The following is a 23743-nucleotide window of genomic DNA, read 5'->3' as shown; positions in this document are numbered from 1 at the left end:
TATTATAGTTGATTATATTTGTATATTCTTGGTAAAATGAGTGCCCTTTCCCATCTTCCCCTCCCCAACTCCATGCTCTCTCTCTCTGTGTCTCTGTCTGTCTCTGTCTGTCTCTGTCTGTCTCTCTCTCTCTGGAAAACAAACAGGCAAATAAAAACAAACTAGAATTTTTTAAAAAGAGAAAACACAAGAAATGCACACTCCCAGAACACAGACAAATGCAAATGCAAAATCAGAAACCATAATGTACAAGCAAAAAACAAGTAAGGCAAAAATGCCCAAGCAGAGCATTAGGAGAGAAGAATGTTGGGAGAGCATTGGGAGGCTGGTGGGATGGCCCAACTGTTGGAAGCACTTGCTGCTCTCCAGAAGAACTTAGCTGGGTTCCCAGAACTCACATCAGGTGGCTCACAAGCAACTGTCTACAATTCCATCTTCAGGAGATCCAACACCCTCCTCCGGTCTCTGCTGCCACCTGCACACATGCGACAAACACACACACACACACACACACACACACACACACACACACACACACACACACACAGAAGCACACATACCATAGATAAACTAAACAGAGGAGGGAGAGGGGCAAGACCTCTTGTTATATCCTAGGAACAACAGACTGATTACTTCGTATGTCTGGGGACAGTGGTAGCACAGGCTTGAATCATCTGCTCTTTCTGAGAAGAAGCCTTCCTTCCAGAACATGTTAATGATAATGCCAGTAATAGGGCTAACATGTGAGAAGTGCCTACTGTGTGTATGCCTGATAAATTCCCTACTTAAGTCCACAGTTTTCATTTGGCTATAAAATAATGACCATTTCTGCAGTAGTAGAATCTGATGATGTTGGGCAGAGTGATTCACACATCGGTACTGACAGAAGACTGCAGAGTTTGACAAACAGTTTTTATCCACATTTTGTCTTTTCTTCAGTTTTAGTCCTCTTTGAAAATGAAATAATGCTTCATTACCCATCATGCTGTGCAGGACTGTATTATAACTTATCATTTGTATAAAAAGGGATGGATCATGCATATATTACATAAATTGCATACTTTGCTTACATTTTTCTAGAAGAACACTCAATATAGTGTGGGCACCTCCCAGAAGGGCTGGGATATGTGAATATGTGTAGGTTAGAGGGGAGCTTTTAACGTGTTCAAACCTTCTATTGAGGGTGAACCCTTTCAGCCATGTGCAATTATTATGTTTCTATGGCTATAAACTATCCACAGCAAACACTGATCATATGAAAAGGCACGATGCACTAGTGACGTATTTTAGAACAATGATCACTCTACCAATAATTCTCCTCAGTGCCCCTTCTCAGGACATAGTCTCAAAGGCTGGACCTAGAGCTTTGTAAGGGCTTAAGAAACACCCACAGTGGGCATCAAGGTAGGGGTAGCTGAAAGACTGATCTTCCCCTCCACGGCCTGCTCACTCCTGACCTGTAGATGGCTGTGTCCTGGGTCAGAGATGGAGGTTCTGCTGATCTCAGGGCTCCCCTTGCATTCCTCTGCAGTGGTCACAGTTTGACAGAGTTACAGCAGGACTAAAGAAATGTATTGCTCTGGCAGTAGAGCGAACTGCTGAGAACAGCAGTCCTAAGCGGTCAAAGTGGAGATCTGTGGAAGGAAACCAACATGCAGACATGAGTACCAGAGGGTATTTAGTGGTTGTCGTCATGAGGAAGGTGGCTACCTTCTCTAGGAGCTCGCTCAGACTTTGAAATCTGCTTACTCACTTAGTTCTCCCAACCTCTACAAGGTGGACTTTATTCTAACCCCCACTGTACAGATGCAAAGTCCGAGGCTTAGAACAAGAGAGTGGTTTGCCAGTCATATAGTTCGTAGGTGTTGGTGACAGAATTGGCATAGTAGCTTTCTCCAGAAACAAGAGAAACAGGAACAGTGCCAAGATTAGGGACAAGTCATTCACAGCACTAACTACTATCTCTAAAAAGCATGGAATCACCAGTTGAGGGAGGAAAGCCAAGATTTGTTTAAATACAGTTTATAGCTATCATGTTTGACAAATACTTTAGGGTGAGATAAGACTTTTCTGAAGGAGAAAAGCTTAACTGAGGTCCAGATATTGACTTATCGCCCCGAGAGCCCAAAGCAGGGGAGTCTGGGAAAGAAAAGTAACTCCAAGGAAAATTAATAGGGCCAATTTCTCCTGGGACAGAAAGGGCTTGAGTTTGAGGAGAGTCCACATAGCAAACGTTAGCTGCTTTGGGCATTAGCCTAAGCCAGGGACAAAGCACTGGAAGTTGAATGGTTCTTGGCCGTTGTCAAGATATCTTGTATTTATGGGAAGGGCTCTAGGAGGGTCTCGGCTTCTTACAGAGATTCAACATGAGTGTGCTGTCAGTATTCACACTATACTTGTCTCTGGACAAGGACACGTTCATTCTGTCCCTCTGGCACCCCTTCCTTCTGTTGTGTCTCCAATTCTGTGGCAATGCCCTGGTTGTACAAAAATGAAGATGTTGGCCCTTGGGAAGAGGCCTTTCTCCCAACTCTGCCCACCTCTCCTTTGGAATGACTCACCACAGAAGCAGACAACTGAAGTAAATTTGGCTGAAGCCAAAAGCACATTTTGTTGCAGGGTGAGTTGGCTTTCAAAAGCAATACAAATAAGAGATGGACAAGATGCCAGGGCCCACAGATCTGTGTCTGTCAGAACCGAGCTGGATGGCAGCTGTGTCCCCATTTGGCATTGCCCTTCTGTACCCTGCCAGAGAGGCACCGGGGAGAATGCCTACAGCGTGGGGGGGGGGTGGACAACCGGCAATCTGCCTTCTCACTCTCCTTGTCTGGGTCTATGCACTGTGGCAAGGCCTCAGTCTACCACAGAACTACCAAGTTATACTTGCTGAACTGTGGAGTTTCAGCTAGTTTTTTATTCCTGTAAGATTGCCCACTAAATAACCAGAGGGCAGTGGGTTATTCAAGAAGGTACTGAAGCCTGGGTATAGTGCTGCATACCTTTAGTTCCTGAACTCCTTCCAGTGGGAGGTGGAGGCAGGCAGATCTCTGTGAGTTTGAGACCATCCCAATCCGTGCAGTGAGTTCTAGGCCAGTCAGGAAAATATGGTGAGCTATTATCTCAGAAAGAGAGGGGGAGGGAGGGGAGAAGAGGAGAGAAGAGGGGAAGGAGGAGGGAGGGAGGGAGAGAGGGAAGGAGGGAGGGAAAGAGAGAGAGAGAGAGAGAGAGAGCACTCTGCAGGCATTACAGGGATTCATCTTTGACCCTCAGAATGAAAGACAAGAGACACTCAGAATGCTAAATGGAGCCAGTGCAGGAACTGTTAGTTACACAAGGGGGATGTTCGCTCCATTGGAAGAAGATCCTCCCCAACCTCCTTCCAAACAGCACTGGACAGGTGAGGTCATGGCTTTCACACTGAAGCTGACTCTACTAACACTGAGTCTTAAACTAAAAAACTAGTCACCATCAACACTTATCTTCGGCATGGCCCAGCTGTGAATCGTGGAGTGGGAGTGTTGGCCATTCATACCTCAAGGCTGCCTCCTCAATCACTGACAGATGACACAAAGCATGATGGGAAAAAGTGAAAGCCAATCAATTTTGGGAGTGTCAAAGAAAGTCTCAAAAAGCCATCTTGTCTTTACATACTCTTCAGAAGGACTGTGTTCAGTCCTCCCTCTTGGAAGAGAGTTTGCAACACGTTATATAGTGTAAGGGCCCAGTCTCGCCTTCTTTAGCTGTCATCCTCCTGTGTGCCTTTGCTGGAGTCTTCTGATTGAGTTCCTAGCCGAGCAGCCACAGTCAACATTTATTCAGTTCTTACTCAGAGTCAGCCCCCATCCAAAGGAAGTCCCACCCTAGTCCCACAACACAATTACTTTCCTATCCTCACACTATAGATGAACTGAGACTTGGAAAGATTCTTGGATTGTCCCAAGTCTCACAGGGACGGAACCCAGAGCTAAAGGAACAGCCCAGTCCTGGAAATGCTCTGAGCCAAGAAATAGCAAACTATAGCAGATGTGAAATGTGGGCCACTCTGGTTTTATGTCATTGTTGTTTGCTTTTTGTTTTTATGTTGTTTTTGTCTTTAAGATCTGCGTAGCCCTGGCTGTCCTGGAACTCACTCTGTAGACCAGGCCTGAAACTCAGATCCACCTGCCTCTGCCTTCCTAGTGCTGGGATTAAAGGTATGAGCCACCAATACCCATCACTGTTAGTCTTTGTAAAATAATTTCACCATCTTTTTGCTATTTTCTGTGACTGCTCTCATGCTGCAAAGACGTTTATGCAGTTGTGACAAGAATTGTGTGCCCCTGCAAAGTCTAAAATTTACTGTCTGACTCTTCAAAGAAGGTTTGCCTGCCCTGTTCGTGACACAATATTTACTAAACAACCTCCTTTCCTATTAAGTCTGTTTCTCAGAAAGTACAGTTGGCCTTCAACATCGCTGCTTTCCCATTAACCTCAAGTCTATTATTTATTATTATTTATATTACTATTATTTACATTTATACTACATTTATTACAGTATATTGTATACTATATATAGTATAGTGTTATTATTTATAGTTATACTCCAATAGGCTGTATCATGCTTACTCAATTGCATGTTTAGTCTGTTTAAATAATCTTCAATCTCCTTCTGAATATGCAAAGACCTAGGCAAATTTGACATTTGCTGCAACCTTCCTTGGGCTAGACAAATCCCTGAGGTCAAGACTGATGGCTTTATCCGTGTAAGAAGGGCAACGCTGAATTAAAGTGAATGCTACCTCGGTAGCAATCTCTTGTTTAATACAGTATTCCTGTGAGCTCGATCTGCAGGGAACCGCCTGCAGGAGAAGAAAGAAAAGCCAGCATATCTCTTACCACTTTGGAAACTGGAAAGTACACATAAACAAAACCTTAAGGAGACAAGAATAAATAAGGGAATTCTACAGTAAGTCCCTGGCATCTTGCAGGCAGGCAGTGCTGGTTGGAGAAGCAAGAATGGAGGATAGAACTGATGTTTTTCCATAGCAGCAGGTAGGGGATGCTACTGGGGGTATTCAGACCAGGAAAAGGTCCCCAAAACTGAGTGAGAACATTCCTTTCAACCCTACCCAAGCTTTGCCAAAGTTTGTCTAGTTTGTGGCCACAAGAGCTGTTGGTAAGGGAACACCTACCTGGGCCTATTCTCTGGTAACTTCCTGACTATGTTACCTGACACAGAGCCTACCTGACAAGTGAGGGCTGCTTGCATGCATGAGTGCATATTGGCATTCTGGGATACTGGTGCTGGCACTAATCCCAACCATGCCTTTGCCAACTCCAGCACCTTATAAACCATTTGCAAATCAGATTAAATCTCTTTGAAAGCAGGGATGTGTCTATTCCCAGAATAGGAACCCATAGGCATTCAGTGCTGAGCAGAGAACTCTCTTTAAACCTCTGGTTATTGTGAACATGAAATGAGAGTGTGAACTGCAAGTCCCAACTGCTGTTAGTGTGAATGAAGAGGACGCCGGGAATAACATCAATGAAGCAAAATCAGTTTCTGACTCTCAGTTTCCTTGACAACAAAATAGTCATAATGCCCGACAGGACCACAGCTGTTCTAAATTAAGGGTAGAATGAACACAAAGCAGCCTTCTCACAGCAATTTGTGCCTGTCTCCATGATAGCATGTTACCCTTCAAGGCTAGTACTGAGATTCAAGGCTCTATCACTTAGTACAGACACTGAAAAATGGGTGTTCAACAAACACATGCCAAGGCTGGCAGCCATTGAAGGTCACAGAGCAGTAGAGCCATGGGAAGTGACTCTATACAACCAGACCTTTCAGTTCTGAATGTGGTGGACATTTTAGTTATGCAGTAAAGAATCTTTACAGAGGGCTGGAGAAGTAGTTCAGCAATGAAGATCAAGTACTGCTCTAAGAGAGGACCCAAGTTCAGTTCCCAGCACCCATATCCGGTGTCTCGAAGCATGAGTACTTGCACCTACTCACCCCCACATGCAAAAGTACACAATTATAAATAAAACAAAACAAAACTTTCATCTAAAAAGGGAATATAAGCAGAAAACAAGTGACTTACAAGTTATGGCTCATCTGCCAATGCTTGCATTGATGATCTCTTGCTTGGCCAACTTGTAGGGTTTCCCACTTACAGAGTCAGCATTTCAGATCCACGTGCTTTTCAAACTTTGGTTCATGTCTTTCATGAACTAGGGAAAAATGTCTGTTCCTGTCCAGATGTCTGACGTCTTTGGTATCAGCTGAATCATTTCATGGGTAGCGTTTCAAAATTTGCTGGTCCACTGTATCAGCTCACTGATTTTCCACAGATAAAATGTACTTCTCACCGAAGTCTCCAAAGCACCCTCTGGCCATGGCCACCAGCTTCTCACCAGGTTCAATGACTTATTTTTAGGTGCATTAGATTTCTGGACAAACATCTCCGGAGGTTTTACAGAACTCCAAATGCAGTTAACTCAGTACATCTATAAGATTTGTTTGGCTGGAGCCGGAGCTCACAGCTCACAGGTTGAGTACTTACCTAGCATGTGTGGGGCCCTGGGCTCACCCTCCAACAAAACAGAAAAGGAGCAATCAATCCTACAGCAACAAAGCATGCCTACTGCATTCTCTCCTGCTATCCAATGCAAGGGAGGGACGCCAGCCATCCTGTTGAGAAAACTTGGAAGTCACTTAAGTTTGTCATTGGTTAAAAAAATAGTGTATAGTACTGACAGGTTAAAAGAAACTAGTCACTTAGAGTCTGAGGTGCTTTGAATGAGAATTACCCATACAGGCTCATATAGTTGAATTCTCAGTCTCCAACTAGTAGAACTGTTTTGGAAGGAGTAGGAGGTGTGGCCTTGTAGGAAGACATTTATCACTGGGAGCAGGCTTTAAGGTTTAAAGGCCATACTAATTAGCACTGCCCCCTTACTTGTGGATCAGATGTAAGCTCTTAGCTACTTCTCCAGTATCACACCTACCTGGCTGCTGCCATGTGCCACACCACGACATTCACCAACTCTAACTCCCTGAACTATAAGCAAACCCAACCAAAGCAATGTATCCATGGTTGCCTGTTGGACCCTCCTGGACTCTGTCAGTGTTTGCCCCCTGCTGAACCTCGATGATGCATATGAAAGCCTTTGTTCTCTTGTAGGAACATCCTGGCCTTCCTGTCCACCACAGGGGGTAGCTAACACTGAAGGCTAGATCTTTTGATCTCAGCTTTAGTTTCAGTTCTGTTTCTCCATTGTGCTTCCACTCAATGGTTGGGGTATATATTCTGTGTACCCAGTAAAAGCTTTGGCATTCATTCTCTTGAAACATGAGTGACCCGAGTCTGTGTGTGTCTTCTTAAATCTTGCAGGCCTGCGCCCAGTTCTCAGTATCCTGTGGACTTTCCACCACCGCAACAGAAAAGTATCTGAGACATAGCCCCCTTGTATCTGCTTATAATGCGTTCATATATACAGACCTATCAGAATCTTCAAGAAAATTTGAAATATATGCAGTTTTACTGAAAAACAAAGCCAATCAATTAGAGTAAAATGTAAGGAATAAGACTCACGGCCAGCCAGGTAGATATGAGAGAGAAACACACAGGAATTAATTGACACAGGGAAGCACCTTCAGGAGCTGCAGAGAATGCAGTAGAGCCTGCTTGCTGCTGCAAAGGAAATACAGCTTCCATGTCATACAGAAAAGGAAGATTAAGAACTTTAGACTGGAGAGATCAATTGCTCTGGCTGCCAACAGCGAGGAAGGACAAGGCCTTGGTGCCTCCTGACTGACTGCCATTCTACTGGGAAAAGCTGGAGGCTGCCTAAGTTGGCCATTAGTAAACTCGGTGTTTCTGGTGGCAGGCTGAGGTAGACTAGCTTGCTCTATACTGATGTAGTCTGTGAGAACTTTCAAGAAAGTCTAAAATACAATAAATAACGCATTATGCGTAGACACTGCTATGACCTCAGTGTGCGTGTTCCCATCTCCCCAAATACAAACGTTGGGATTCTGTCTCCAAGCTGATGGGCTTCTTGTGAGGTGATGTCCTCCTGAGGACCATGCCTTTATAAAGAGGCCCCACACAGCTATTTCCTTTCATCAAATCAGAAAGCAACATGGACTGTAGGCCAGGCCAAAAGTCCCCACGAGACACCAAAGCTACTGGACCTTGATCCTAGAGAGCTTCAGGAAGTGTCATACACAAACTCCTGCTGGTTATAAATGATCTATTCTGTGTTATTTTGTTAGAGTGGTCCAACAGACCAAGACAGGCTAAGACAGGCTAAGGCCTTCCACACAGTCTCACCCAGAGTCTGACGTCATTGTTCTCAGTAAGCCTGACAGCTTTTGTCTAGAAAGCAGTTTAATGATACTAAATATCCACTTGCCTTTTGTAATGCAGTCTTACACCACACACACACTCACACATTGATTTGATTTACACACTTAAATTTTGTTACATTATTTGTGTATATTGTGGGGTGAGGGGTACTCACATTCTGACATGTGTAGAGAAGTTGGAGGACAGACTGTATTATCAGGTTTTGGGTTTTGTTGTTGTTTTGTTTTTTTCTCATATGGGTGGGGGTACGGCACTCAGATGGTCAGGTTTGCAGCAGGCACTCTAACCACTGAGCCATCTTTCCCACCCCATCCCCCAAATTAGTTGGGTTCTTGAGATCACTTAAGAGGAACTACAAATATGACCTGCAGTACAACATGAACTTGCAGAGAAAAGTCTAATGGATTCAAACAACTAATTTCATTCTTCTTCAAATGTTTATTACACGTTGAGTGGTAGTCCTGGGCTGGCTTGAAGAACACTCCATGCACTAAGATAATATCCCTCTGGGATCTTGGGATCTCGGCTGGCAAAGGATTGCTGGGGGCGGGGTGGGGTTGGGGGGTTGGGAGAGAATAGGAGGAGACAGCTGAAGTTTTGGAGGATCAGGAAGGCTGAATTAATGGATTTGCTTTGCAGGGCTGGGGATTGACTCCAGGGCCTTGCACATGGAAGGCAGACACTCTACTACTGTGATGCATCCTCTGTCCTTGTCCATGGGCATTCATTATTTAAGAGCAATAAAACTGGATTTTCATTAGTAAAGCACTGGACGCGGGGTGGGGAGGGGTGGATAAACAGTTCCATTTGCACAGGAGAACTAGCAAGATTTAAAGTGACCCATGAAGCTGAGAACAGCAAAAGCCAGGCAAGTGAAAATTTATGTAAAGCGTGTTTAAGGGCTGATCAGTGCCACCCCAGCTAAAGGGGCCTTTCAGATTCCTAACTCGGACCCTGGGAAGCCGGACCGCTGCCCCTCCTGCAGTCATGTGGCCTTCTGTGTGTCGGAATACAGCTCAAAGTTTTAAGTGGGTTGGGTTGTTTGGGGTTTCTTTGGCTGCTATTTGTTCTAAGAAGGCAAGGACAGGAGGGAGCCTTTCTTCAGATGTGGTGAGAACACCTGCAACCTTGAATTTGTCCAGACAAAAACTCAAGGATGGTGAGAGGGTCAGCTGTGGTGTGGGAGTCAGCTCAAGTCTTTCAGTGTGGAGCCTGCCCAGGAAACAGGTGTTTTAGACTCAACTTTTGCCTCCTCAAGCCTCTCTGCTTGTGAGCTTGCACACGCAGCATCTGGATGCACATTAAAAGGCAAAAGGCACCTTTCTGGGAATGTCCGTGGGAAAGACACAAATCCCTGCTTCCTTCCTTCATGTTTACTTTCATCTCATTAGTCAAAGGAGGTCAGATGGTCACACCCTTCTTTGAAGTAAGAGAGAAGAAACTGTGTGTGGTGGAAGGAGCCCCAAGCTCGTGCACCAGGTCTGCAGAGGGTGGGAGGGACAGCCCCCACCACTTCTCCAGCCAGCGGGACCTTTCTGTGGAGCCTTTATCTCCAAGGGGTTGGGGAAATGACCATATGGCAAGCCCTAGTGCATCCTGGTCATCTATATAGTTCACTCAGAGAGTTTCTTTCTGGAATAAGAATGGGCTTGTGTAGACTTTGTTCTTCCTAACTCACTAAGACAGTGTCTAAGAGTAGGGATGTAGCGGTGAACAGTCTGAGATAGGCACTGTGCGTGGCTGCCCATTTGTGTCTTGAACCTGCCATGAGGTGGTTGTAGTGGGGCCTTGAACCTCGAGTGTCCAGCTTTGACCAGTTATATTGTAAGGATCTGAAAATCGCTGAAGGAAGGCACCAGATTCAGATATAAATCTGTACCACCTCTTCTTTAGGTAGATTCAGGAAGGGAAACACTCCTCTGTGCTCCAGACAGAACAGCAGCTCCCAAGAAAGAGTTAGACATAGATAGTCTCAGGCCCTGCCCCACTGCCCCAGACCTACAGAGCCAGAAGTTTTTTTTGGGGGGGGGTCTGTATTTTAACGGTTCCCCCAGGAGGCTTTGCAGTTTTGAGAAGTATTAGACTTAGATTATGGGGTGTGTAGAATTCTTGAAAATCAATCACCAAATTGTTAGGATTTCTATGGGAGATTCTGGATCGACTAGGTTGTCTTGGAGCATGTGTAGGAAGCCTCAACACCAAAGAAAAGCAGATGGAAAAGGGACCTCTGAATACCTCACCTTTTTAAAAGGAAGTCCCCCAAAGTTCCTTCTAGGCTTAAGGTTCTGGAGTTCAGCTTTCGATGACTAGAGTAGGGCAGAGAGAGGGCGTTTAAGCAGATGGCTGGGTGGGGGTGGAGAGGTAGACTTGCAACCCAGGATGGCAGGACAAGGTCAGATAAGGTGACCTTGACAAGAGTCAGGCATGACACGCATTCATACACACATGCTACCACCACCATAACAACAATGGCTCCCATCTGAGCCTACCATCCTAAGTTCAAACCTTAAAAGGAAGGAACTGACTCCACAAAGTGGTCCTCTTTTTCCGCACGTGCACACACACGTGTCGTTTCATACATAATCATGAACAAACTTGAGGCAAGGGTGAAATGTTTCAGCCATAGTGAAGAGCAAGTCAGAAAGGGCAGGGTTTCCCACTCCTGTGGACAGACATCTCGGGGCAGGTCTCTGGGAGAAACGTAGCCCAAGGAGCTACACAAATCCTCACCCGGCATCATCCTAAGTTTATCCACGTCTTGTTTTCCCTCGGTCTGCAGGCTCCCAACTTACCCATTTCACTACAAGAAGCCCAACTATGAGTTGAAATAAGTCTCCTTGGCAACTGCTTTGTCCTGGCGTCAAGTGGAGAATAAGTGCCAAGACAGATCAAGACAGTCTTTCCCTTGGGGTTGAAAATAGGGAAAATTGTTCAGTTCTCCTCAGTCAATGTGCATTGAGAGGGTCAGAGAGCTGATCCCCTCCTGTGTACCTTAAATGATAAAAGAGAACTCACAGAATGTCTCATGTGTGGGGGGTGAACTGTACCGGATATAGGGGGCACATACTGTGTGGGGGTCCATTTTGTGAGGGTGTGGCCTGACTGTGTGTGTGGGTCTGTACTGTGTGAGGTGAACTGCACTGTGTGGGGAGTCCTGTACTGTGGGGGGGGTCATATTTGGGAGGTAACAAGTACTGTGCATATTGGGAGGGGTCTGTTCTGTTTTGGGGTGGCCTGTGAGGCAGGCTAGGCTGACTCCATGACAGGGTTCAAATTGGCAGTTCAGGAGACGAGGCCTAAATAACTGGGCAAGCCCAGGCAAGTCCAAGCAAGAACAACAACAACAACAACAGCAACAAAAAACGCCAAAAAACTAGGCCTCAGAAACTGCCCTGAGGCAAGGACAATGGGTCAGCAGTAGTTTCCAGATTTCACAAGTCACAGTTTCCAGTCCCCCAGAGCCCAACAATGGTTCTTGAATGTCCCTAGATATAGAGAAAGAGGTCACCTATTCCTTCCAGAACTCTCCTAATGTGCTTTAAAATCAGCCCTGCAAGCTCACTGGGGGGCCTCCATCTTGGAAGATGGTCGACCTGAGCATGCTGGACTTCTGCTGAATAAAAAAAATGCTTTTTTGCGTTTGCATACTATTTGAGAATCATGGACTCTTCTACCTGTCCTGTGTGTGTTGGGGTCCCTTCTGTGGGGGGTATCCCCATTGTTGCTCACAGCGTGAGACTTTGTGCAGCACAGCTATTTTGAGTCTTTTTCTGAAACAAAAAAAGATGCTTAAATTTTTTGAAAATAAAATGTATCCTGTTCTTCCCAACCTCCCATTTTTCCCTCACCAGCCTCAGATTACATTGAAATGTAGAAGAAAGGAAAGTAGGGAGGTTCACAGAAGGCTGAGCCTTGTGTGCACTGGGCCAACCAGGGAGAGCCTTCTCCTTATGTGTGACAATGGTTCAGCCTTCTGTGGTCCCATGTAGCCTTTGCCTTCCGGTCTATACTGAGAAGCCCCAAAAATGGACATTTAATTTTAAAAATTTTTGCTGAGAGGTTATTTCTCCACCAGTGAAATGATCCAATTCAAGCCAGATTAAATTATACTAAAGGCAGTTTTACTGGGAAAGGGTTCACAAGTGGGCCAGTTCACTGGCCCCAAGGAAGGAGGCCGGGGAAGTCTCAAAGGAAGGGGGAAGGAGAGAAAGTGCTCACACACAGAGAGAGGAGGAGGAGAGAAGAGAGAAGGAGATGGGGAGAGAGAACCCAAAATGTCTGGATTAGATAGAGAATGTCTGGGGGAAGGGCAGCCCAGGCCCTGGGCTGGAAAGTTCAGGGTTGGGGGCAGGATATGCCAGGTTGGGACTGAAGGATGCTGGGGAAACCTGGAGGCCATGTCTGCTTTGGCATGTAAAATACACACCTCAGTCTATTGTCCCAGGGTCCAAAACCAAACAACTGCATCTGTGCATATATGTCTATGTGTGGGGACGAGTGCCATAGGCTCCAGTTAGAACGTCAGAGATAACTTGTGGGAGTCCATTCTCTCCTTCCTCCGTGTAGGTCTTGGGGATTGAACTCAGGTCCCTAGCCTTGGCAGCAAATGTCCTCATCAGCTGAGCATTCTCATTGGCTGTCACTTGAATTTTTTTTAATTTAAACATGTGTAAACTGCTAAGCACAACACTTAGAGTTCTCCTGGATAGGTTTGACCATCTGCCTATGCAAGTGTTAGGACCATTATATAAATATTTTGAATACAATAACTCGCATAGTGTCTGAAACATGTCATAAGTTTTGGCTGCTGATAATCTCTCAAACTCATTTTTAATAGAAAATAAACACATCAATTCTTCAGATCTGTATTTTGAATAGTTAAAAAGTTAATCCTTGGCCTATGAAGAGTAGAAATATCCTATCATCAAATATTGTTTTATTTCACATGTCTGGCATAGAGTTCCTTTTTTCAGACCTACCAACTGCCTTCCCAGATTTCATTTAGGGTCTGGAAGCGTGGATAAGCCTTTCAATGCTAGTTTGCTTTGTCACTCTTGAAATAGGGTGTGTGTGTGTGTGTGTGTGTGTGCGTGTGTGTGTGTTGGGGAAGGGGTTATCTGTCATCCCACAAGAGTCAATCTTGATGTCATCAAGGAGTTATTCCACGATGCCGTTCTTGACAACCCTGCTCTGTCCCGGAAAACATTAAGAGAGTGTTGTCTTAAGCATAAGCTTCTGAGACAGATGGTCTCGTGGAGGGGGAAAAACCCAGTCTATTCTTTGGAATGTTCTAATGTGGAAACCAGTATCCAACAATGAACTGTGAAAAACATCGTCTCTGCTATTTTTGGAGCACCCACCCTCTCCCTTCTCCTCCTCTTGAATAATGAACCTGACCCTGACACCTAGACTTAGAATTCGAGGACCAAAAGCCAATAAGAACTATATCAGATTCATTTTTGACAACATTATCCCCGTTGTGCTCACAGCGATACTCGAAATTTTCCACTCTGTGGAAAAGGACAGTGTGGCCAGAGCAGGCGATTTCACGTGCTCACAGGTAAGGAGGGAGGATCTAGTGGGGGTGGAGAAGAAGGCGGAGTGCGTGACTCTGAGAACCAATCACCTGTGAGAACAGCTGCAGTCCTCCTCATGAGTAAGGAAGCAGAGCCGAGCCTGTGATTAGCATTGGTTCAGAGGAAAGTTCTAGGTGGCTGTGACCTCAAGGTGAGCTTTTTCTCCCCCAAATTTTTTACTTTAAAGTCTTGCCCCACAGTTCTTGATACTGGAAACTCTTTTTCTTCAGAATCGCCCCCTGGTCACCTGCCTGAGTCTTAAGGAAACTGGAGCCAGGCTGGAAAAGGAACACTGAAAGAAAGGAAACCAATCCTTCAAAGAAGTGCCATTTATGGGTGGGTGCTCACTGTCTCAGTTCCTCTATGCCCCAACTCCTGTCAGCCTGATGGGGCAGTCATAACAGAGCCCTGGGAAACAGCGTACCATGCTAGGATGGGAGGTGGTTTCTTCAAGAGCCCTGGCACGGGAGGACGTTTTCCCACTAGTTCTTGTGACCAGTACTCACAGATAGCTAAATCAACATACGTATATCCCCAGCCTTCTGTTTCATCTTTTCTGTAAATTGTTACAGCATTCTGGGCAAGACAGAAAGAAGTAGAGTCCTTCTCTCCCTAGTTCTGATCCCATTATACAAATTTTTGAGAAATTGGTGTTTAGTTGTGTGTGTGTGTGTGTGTGTGTGTGTGTGTGTGTGTGTGTGTGTGCGCGCGCGCGCGCACTTTTAACATGAATGACTATTGAGACCCAAAGCCTACAGCTAAGCTTTTACGAGTTCTGATAACATTGGCCCAAGGAATCCCAGTTGCCCATCTAAAATCCATTTTGCCCATTCCTCTGTGAAGCAAAGAGCTTGAGGCAATTTCAGATGGTTTATCTGAGCAAAGAATGCCTCAAAACAGAGGAGACTCGGAGTTCTGCCCAGCATGGCGCGCAGAGGGCTTTTGTGGGCTGGACAGGAGCAAAGTTGCAGATGCGATTGGCTGCAGCTAAGTGCTCCCTTATTTGGGAACGGTCTCACCGTTTGGCTATGTGTTACTAAATACGCTCTTAGATCAGATTTAGGTCATGTACGAAGTTAGGCTGTGGTTTGTTTTGTTGGAACTCAAAGAATGGAGACAGCCTCACTGAAACGGTCTCCTGCTTGTACAATTTAACACTTTTAACAGAATCCCTGTTTTCTTCTTGATATGGCTTTGGGGAAAAACAAACCACTGAGTCCCTGTTCAGGTGTTGGGCTCCTGCAGGGCAAGTGCTCCTCCCTCCCAGCCATTGGCTGGAGAGCAAGTATACCCGCCTCTCATTTGGACAGTGAGATGAGAGGAGGTTGCCTCTGGAATTGTCTCAGAAAGTTCCCTTTACCTTTGGTGCCTGGAGGACCTTTGCCATAGAGCTGATTAGCTTAACAGAGCCAGGCTCAACCTGACAGAGCCAGAAAGGGGGAATGCTGTCCTGAACCACACAGGTGAGCCTCGGAGTCATCAGCCTTGAGTTCTAGATGTCCTTCCTATTAAGTCAATTGTAGTTGAATCATTCCCGTGCTTGGAGGCAAAAGCCTTCCCGATGATACACTGCTAACATTTCTTCTTCACTTGGAAATCAAATCAGGCAGCTGAGGAACGTATCCAAAGTGTCCACCAGTGAGTGAGAACCGAGTTCAAAGCCATGTCTCTCTACTGTAATGACAGGTTCTGTCCTGCTAATGCATCTGAGGATGGTGCATAATCACAGGAAGGCACACCGGTCAACATTCAAGGCATTGGGAAATAAGAAAGATCTGATTTTATCAAATGAGAGGCCTGAGGCAGATCCCCTATGCAGTCAGGGAATGCAATATCCTGACCTTTGGGTAGGACAGGAATGGAAAGGACCCCTGACCCAGTAGGTCTTCTAAAGCAGTGGCTCTCAACCTATAGATCTGACCCCTTCAGGGGTTGAATGACCCTTTCACAAAAGTTGAATATCAGATATCCTGCATATCAGATACATGCATTATGATTCATAAGAGTAGCAAGTGACAGCTATGTAGTAGCAATAAACCTAAGTTTAAGATTGGGGTCACCATGTATGAAGCCACATTAGGAAGGTTGAGAACCAGTGCTCTAAAGGGACATTAGCCATTCTCACAATATTAAACACAGGATTCTGCAGCATTTTTCTAGAAACAAGTGCTTTTCTGACATGACCTTAATTTTTTGAATAATCCTACCAAGGTATAAATTTTCTCCCATTTTATGGATGAGGAAATTGAGGCTCTGTGCAGTTTGGGACTCGTCCCAAGTCTCTTGTTTAAGTAGCAGACCTGGGAACGTGATCTACAGTCTGTGAGATTCTAAACCTCATGTCCTTTCCTTGTCACTGTATCAGTGAATGTGACTCGTGTTCCTCAAAGGGACATGTTCAAAGGCATATCGTTTTTAAAATTTTGCAAATAGTTGGAGAATGACTATTTAAGCCGTTAATTCTGTAACTAAACATCTTAAACAGTGGTCAAGTCTCTCCCTTCTACAGGGGTAGAAAATGTGCCAACTGCCTTGTCCCAAGCAATGTGCGTCCTCAATGCCTGGAATCACCTATTGTCTGAGAACAGGGGCAGCCCATTAGGGCAAGTGGAAAATCTCAGTGAGGAATCAGGCCTCTTGTGGGATTAGAACCTGCAGCACTGACAGCGCCTTCATTGAAAGCACTTTGCTCTTTACCAGTTCCTGAAAACTGTAAGGGAAGTCTCCCATCTCTCTTCTGCCCACTGCCCCCAATCCCTTCCCCAGCAAAACTGTTTTACTGAGGAAATCTCATACCATGGATTCATGGAGAGATTCAGTACTGGTTTCCTACATGCAAGTTTTTTTTTTTCTTTTCTTTTTTTCGGAGCTGGGGACCGAACCCAGGGCCTTGCGCTTGCTAGGCAAGCGCCCTACCACTGAGCTAAATCCCCAACCCCGCCAGTACTGGTTTCCTACTGCTGCTGGCTGTGGTCTCGCTTTGGTGCTCTGTGAGCATGAGTAGTATATATCCTTACACATATTAGCCAGGTTGCCTCAAGTGAGCACACTTCCCAGAGACCCATTCCTTCACCCTGTTTATCCTCAAGGCACACTTCCAGAAGAGGTCCCTCCCTGACATTCCTGGGGAAGGATTAGTTGTTCGATTTGCTAAAATTTTCTGATTGTATTGCTTGTGCTTTTAATTAAAATATAATTACATCCTTTACTTTCTATCGCTCTTCCATATCCCCCTTCTTCAAACTCATAGCTTTATATTCCTTAATTATTATTGCTCTCTCTCTCTCTCTCTCTCTCTCTCTCTCTCTCTCTGTGTGTGTGTGTGTGTGTGTGTGTGTGTGTGTGTGAACAGATAAATGCAACCTGCTGAATCTACTTAGCATTGCTTATATGCATATATTTTTGGGAGTGACCACTCCATTCTGGATAACCATCTAGGGCAGATCATCCCCTGAGAGACTAATTTTCCTCCTCGCAGCAATCTTTAGTTGCCTGTAGCTTTTCATCTGGGTGTGGGCTCCCTGAGGTAGTCCCCATCCATGTCAGCATGTCAGCTGGTATTGTCGCTGTTGTTCAGGTCTTGTTTAAGCAGCCATGTTGTTGAGATCTCATGGATGTAGCTTTCATGTCATATCCAGAAGACCCCACTCAGGGCAGACTTCCTGGCTGACTCCTCCTCTGAGATGTTCCCTGAACGTTAGGTGTAGGAGCTGTGGCATAACAACTGGACACCCCGCAGTTGGTTATTCTCTGCGTGTTGTGGCTTTCTGTAACGGTCTCCAACTGCTACAAAAAGAAACTCTTCGATGAGAGGCGAGAGTTGTACTTACCTGCTTCCAGGACACATGGGTGTGCTAGAGAGAGCGTGTAGTTTTTTCGAAGACTTTTCTTTTAAAATACCAAGTACTAGACACTAACCTGTCTTTAATCTTTACTAACAGTACCTATTTTGGGCAGCGAATTTCAGAGGAACCTGAAGATTCGTTAAGATTTACAGAAGCCTAGGCTGACTTGCTTAGTGAACCATACTAAGTCGGAGTTAGAAAACTAAGGATCCCGTGAGGGTGAGCTTACATATACTATCTACCATAACCAAACCTTGATCACATTATGGCCACAAGGGGCCAGGACAAGACCTCACAGCAGGTCTGTATATTATATTACATAAATGCTTGGTGAGTCTGGCTGCCCCCCCCTCCCCGCTTGGCCCACAGCAAGTTTCCACTCCACTGGAGGCAAATGGCACAGAAGCTGCTAGTTGAAATCCAATATTAATTCTCCCCCTTATTTCAAAGTTGTAAAATTTTTAACTGAGTATATGATTATTAACTAAATCCTGTACTTTTGGGCATCCTTTGCAGCTACATGTGGCCCTATAGCAAAATTCTGGATAATGCAATAATTAAAACGAATCTGTAGAGTGAGTCAGCTGTGCATTTAAACAGCATGTGTCTCTCCTCCCATCGCCTTGCTCCCACCAGCACGTTGCTAGATGTTAACGTCCTTCTTGGTGCTTGGGATGCAGACAGAATGACAGAGTTGGAGACGTCACCTAGAATCCTAGAAATGTGATTCTACTGGTGCCACCGAGTAGAAGGAACCAGGGTACTAATGGCTGAAGCCCTGTTATAGCAGCCCTGGACCGGACTCTAGACTTTCAGCAGAGGCAGAAGTAACATGTATGCTGGTTATCTTTGTTAAAGCACTAAGGAACGGGCCCTTACAAACAACATGCATTGCTGCTGAAGGGTTAAGAATCTTCTCGCCTTAATTCTCTCACTGAATGCACTAAGCCAACATAACCTTAAGCTTCTTGGGTCCCTTTAGTGAATACTGAGTTCAGGGGCTCTGAGGAGTGTGTATTATGTTAAGCCTGAATGTTTTGTGACTCATGAGATTCATCACAAAGCTCTCTCCAGAGACACAAAAAGGAGACACACTTGCCAGATTTGAGCATATTTTTCAAAGGCTCTGTTGTGATGTTATGCAGCCTGAGGTCAACACACGTACCTGCCCATCAACGCTGTGATAGTCTTGTTAGTGCCACACATAGAAGGTGTTTCCTGCTTGATCCCAGGAGCCCCCCAATGCTTCACAAGGGCTGCCAGCCTGTGGTTGACACCCATACTGTTCCTCTTCGCCCTGTCATCCTCATAGCCTTCACCATGGTGCTTCCCCTGTCACAGCCAGTCACACAGATCTCACCACCCAAACCCCTATCCAAGCCTCCAAGCCTCAGAGGAAAGAGGGTCCACAAGTTCTTTGCGAAGCTAGAAGGGCTTGTTTTGTGTCTTTGGCCACTGTCTCTCCTGGACTGTCAGGCCAGTTCTGTCCAGACTCCTCAAGACACTACTGTGAGCACTGGGCCCACTTTCTATACCAGGGCTGTCACTCATCCAGAGAGCCAGCCCTGATAATAGACATCAGCTAACCTCTTCACTAGTCTTCTTCTCCAGGACCCCATCTCTACCCTTCTCTGCTTACCATCCCCAGGCTGCTATGAGAATCAAGGTAAGTACTTATAAGGTAAATTGAGCTTATGTATAGGGAATCTGGAAGAATGGAGACTCATGGACAGTCATAGATGACTAATATGTATGCAGTCATGGTTGTGTGGTAGTGTTGGGTAATAGGGTTAATGCAGGAGTCCAACAGTATGCTGGGGGCATATAGAATAGAGAAAATTTTCAGAGTAAAGCATTCCCAGGTGACTTCTTAGAGGAAGAATTCTTTTCCAGAGCCAGGCTGGCTGCAGGAAATTCAGAACAACCAGCCTTCTAAGCTACTCTGACGTCATCAAGGTGACTTGGTAGAAGCTGGTGGCAGAGCCTAGGAGTGAACTCTTGGAAGCTCTTCCTGCCTCTGTTCAGTTGCTTTGGTAGGTTTATCCAGGACTCCCAAACCTAACATGTCTGCTATGACCCTGAAGGAGATGCCATCAAGTGGAGCGAAGGCTGAGGTCATATGAGCAGGGCCCTGTATTAGTGCCAGGTTATGTGCCTATGTGAGGGTAGAAAATAAACACAAAGTTAGGACTGACTCGGACCACTGGACCACTGCTGTGCTCTACAGGGACAAGGATGGTGCAGACACAAGTCACTGCAAGGCTTGTTGGAGATACCCAGGATAGGTTGAAGGAGACTGTGTCCAATATTAGAGAGCAAGAGGAGATTCCACAGCACCAGATGCTACTCGGATGGTGACAGCAACGCTAGGGCTACTCACCTTTGGGTTTGGGTGAGTTTGTTAGTTTTGGGAAATCAGGCTGGGAGTGTGGCTCAGTGGCAGGGAGATCTCCTGGTGTATTTAAGATTCTCAGTTCCACCGTCACTTGTCACCTTCATGAAGCCTCTAAATGCAGGCTACGTACACACCTACATATGTGTCCCAAGAGAGGGGATTCCAGAAGTTAACAGATGGAGCTGGAGGTACAAATAGTTGAGAGGATGGACCAGTGCAGGAAGAGACATGGGATGAAGGATGAGGAATCAGGAGCACAAGGAGGGATGGAACTGTGGCATTATGGGAAGAAGAAATGCAGAAGCCAGTGAGGTGGATGATACAGAAAGAACAGAACGGAGATAGGAGGAGAGGACTCATGTACAGTCAACCTGGTTTGGAGAAGAGACTTCTGGGAGAGTGGAGTCACATTTTCTTTCTTTCTTTTTTTTTTTTTTCCGGAGCTGGGGACCGAACCCAGGGCCTTGCGCTTGCTAGGCAAGCGCTCTACCACTGAGCTAAATCCCCAACCCGTGGAGTCACATCTTTGAAGACACTGCAAATCCTGAGACCATCCCCGGGATCCATTTATTTTTTAAACAGCAGCGATACAAAAATTGCTGTGTTGGATTATTGTCAAGAAGAAAAGAAAAATCTTTTAGAATGATTTCCATAGACATCCATCCAGAGAATAAATCTTTTTGATTGCAGGAAACATCTTTGAAGCAATGGGAACGTGGTGGAAAGCTTCAGACAGGGTTGGAGGCAATACAAGTACAGACGCATAAAATTCAGCTTGGCAAAAGAGGAAATCAGGGTGAGATTAGCATTAGTACATCTAGGGTAATGGAAAAAAAAATGTCCTAAGAGACCATATTAGTAGAGCGGGGTTATCTGCAGTGGCGGAAGATAGCTAATGCCTGTCTGGTTGTGAAATAAAAACAACAGGCTTAGAGCACCGTGGATTGTTTTAGGAAGGATTGGAAAAGTTCTGTCGCAGTGCATCACAATCCCCTTTCCAGCAAGCGAGCGAAGCTTGTGTCCTCAGCTTGGCTTAGTTCTTCCCAGTAGATCCCAGTGTCAAGCTTGTGTGGACTGCTTGGTCTTCCCCACGCTCTCTTCAGCGTCTTAACATTGAACGGCGATGGTGATGATAATAAAGGACTCTATGCCATACAGCTGTGAAGGTTAAATGAGCTTAATGCACTGAAAGTCCTAAACCAGTATTCTGTATTCAGTGAGCTCCCCATAAATACTAACTGGTTCATCATTATCAGTACAGGACCATTCTGTTTATTGTGCACATTAGGAACTTGTGTGTTTAAATTCTGTTGATGGCATTAACTCATCCAGCTAGAAAATGCTAGGGCTGGGAGATACCAGGAACTGTCTTTTTTTTTTATTTAAGGAACTAATTGGAATGATAGGTTAACTGCTCCAGGAGTGAAGAGAGAAAGGTGAGGTGCCAGGATGTGTGGGTACCAGGCCCTCACCCACTGGTTCCTACTACAAGCAGTGGGTGACTCAAGTCTTGCTCCTTGAATCTGTCACCCACTGGGTGGCCCTGGTTTCTCCTGGGTGGTAGCTGTTCTTTGGAATTTTGTGAGCATCTGCTTCTCTCTAAACGAGTAGAGTGGAAGCCATGTATGGGCAAGATCTCTAAACCTTGGCCACAAATGTCTGCTAACTGGAGAGTTTTGATCACTGTCAGGGTGGTTCGTCATGTGAAAAGCAGCGTGGGTCACGGGACGTGCAAATGAGTCACAGACTAAGATTCCTTCAAATAAAGCATCAAATTGGGTGCCTGTGAGGAAAACATTGTGCCTAGTTGAGTATTCCCGTTCATCTGGAAAACTGGCTCCGTCTCAGTTCACGTCCCTCTAAAAATCCCAACACGCCAGCCATCGACATTCTAAAGTGAATACTGAATGAAGTTTTGTTACACTGTATAAAGACTTGCAGCCTGCACATAAGGATTCTGGTGAACAATGAGGTCTCCAGCTACTGACCTATTATGTCTGCATGACTAAGGGGGAAGCCTGGCGCTCTTGTGTGCTACCTCTCCATCTTTCCCAGTGTGTCAGTTGTTACTGTTGTCATTATAGATGTCAAAGTGCAGGTTTGTCCAGGCTAAGAGCTGGCACTAATGTTACCATCAGTCAAGGGGAGGGCTAAATGGATACATTTCCCCTTTTTTTGCCTGGTCTAATCCCCCACACCTTTGTCAGCAGGGTTCATAAATGTGACATAGTCTCCTCTCTAGAGAGTATGTGGTTGCAAGAAAATAAAATTCAACTTAATAGCTGTTTAAAGAAATGGAACTCTTTTGCATAACAGGCTTAGCAGCTCATACCATCAAACTGTCAGCATTTCCCCAGCCCTCCATTCTCCATCAACTTTTAAAAACCAACGTTATACATATTAAAGTAGCTCTCTGTAGCCAGCATATATTGGTTGCTCTTCCAGGGTCCGGTAGAACTCAGCAATGAACCGGTGCAGTCCTGGACATTTTGTTTGTTTGTTTGATGGGAAACATTTTATTACTATGCCAATCTCATGAGATATTCAGAACAGGGCCTAGCATTCCTCTGGGCTCAGTGATACATGTTATGATATCATCTCTTAATGTCTGACATTGTTGATTTGGTTCGTCTCTATCTTTTAGTTTATTGGACTAAGGGTTTATCAGTTTTCTGCCATCGGGGGACCATGGCTTTGTTTCGCTGATCCATCATTCTTACAGTGTCTGATTCATTACTTCCGCTCTGAACCTTTATCATCTGTTTCTTTTTATTGCCTTTGGGTTTGGTGTGTTCCTGTTCCTCTAAAACCTTGAGATTAGACTATACATTTTCTTATTTTTTTTTTAAAGGTAGGCACTTCAGAGCGAAACCTCTTCCCTGTGTCATACAGATATTTCCATGCTGTCTCCACGTTTTCCTTTCATTCTGGAATTTTAAGACCTGTGCTCCCCATGTCACTAGCCCTGATTGCTAGAAGGACCTTGTTCAATCGCTGCGGCGTCCTTTGATGCTGAATTCTTATTTTATTAAGATCTGATAAGGGCTTTTATAGTATTTATTTTGACTTGCAATTTATGGCCTAAAGTATGATCTATTCTGGAGAATGTCTCATCGACTGCTGAGATTAACGTGTGTTTTATAGATATTTCGCTGTTGGCTATTTTGTTTTTGTCCAAATGACTGTGAGTCACTGAATAATATTGTACTGTGGCCTCTCTGTTACTTAAAGCCCACCAATGTTTGTTTGATTAAATTGGGTCGAGGCCTTCTTTTTGGCACAATTTTAATTGTACTTCTTAGAGTATTTTTTTTTCTAACCATGACGTAGTTGAGTTTAAAGCCACCATTCGACAATATGCCTTCCATTTTCTCTGTTTCTACTTGGCCTTTCTTCAGGCCAAAGCCACTTCATGTACAAAACGTCTTTACACATTGAAGAAATACAGTAAGCATAAGACACACATAGGTGGTGCTGTCATAACACGACATACCATCTAACAGCAAATGTTTTTATGAGTAATGGTATCACATCCTAAATAAGGCACAGTACATACCTAACCAGGAACATAAA

This window comes from Rattus norvegicus, chromosome 5, assembly GCF_036323735.1.
Source record: "Rattus norvegicus strain BN/NHsdMcwi chromosome 5, GRCr8, whole genome shotgun sequence".
NCBI lineage: Eukaryota > Metazoa > Chordata > Mammalia > Rodentia > Muridae > Rattus > Rattus norvegicus.
Note: the sequence above shows the minus strand (reverse complement) of the source record.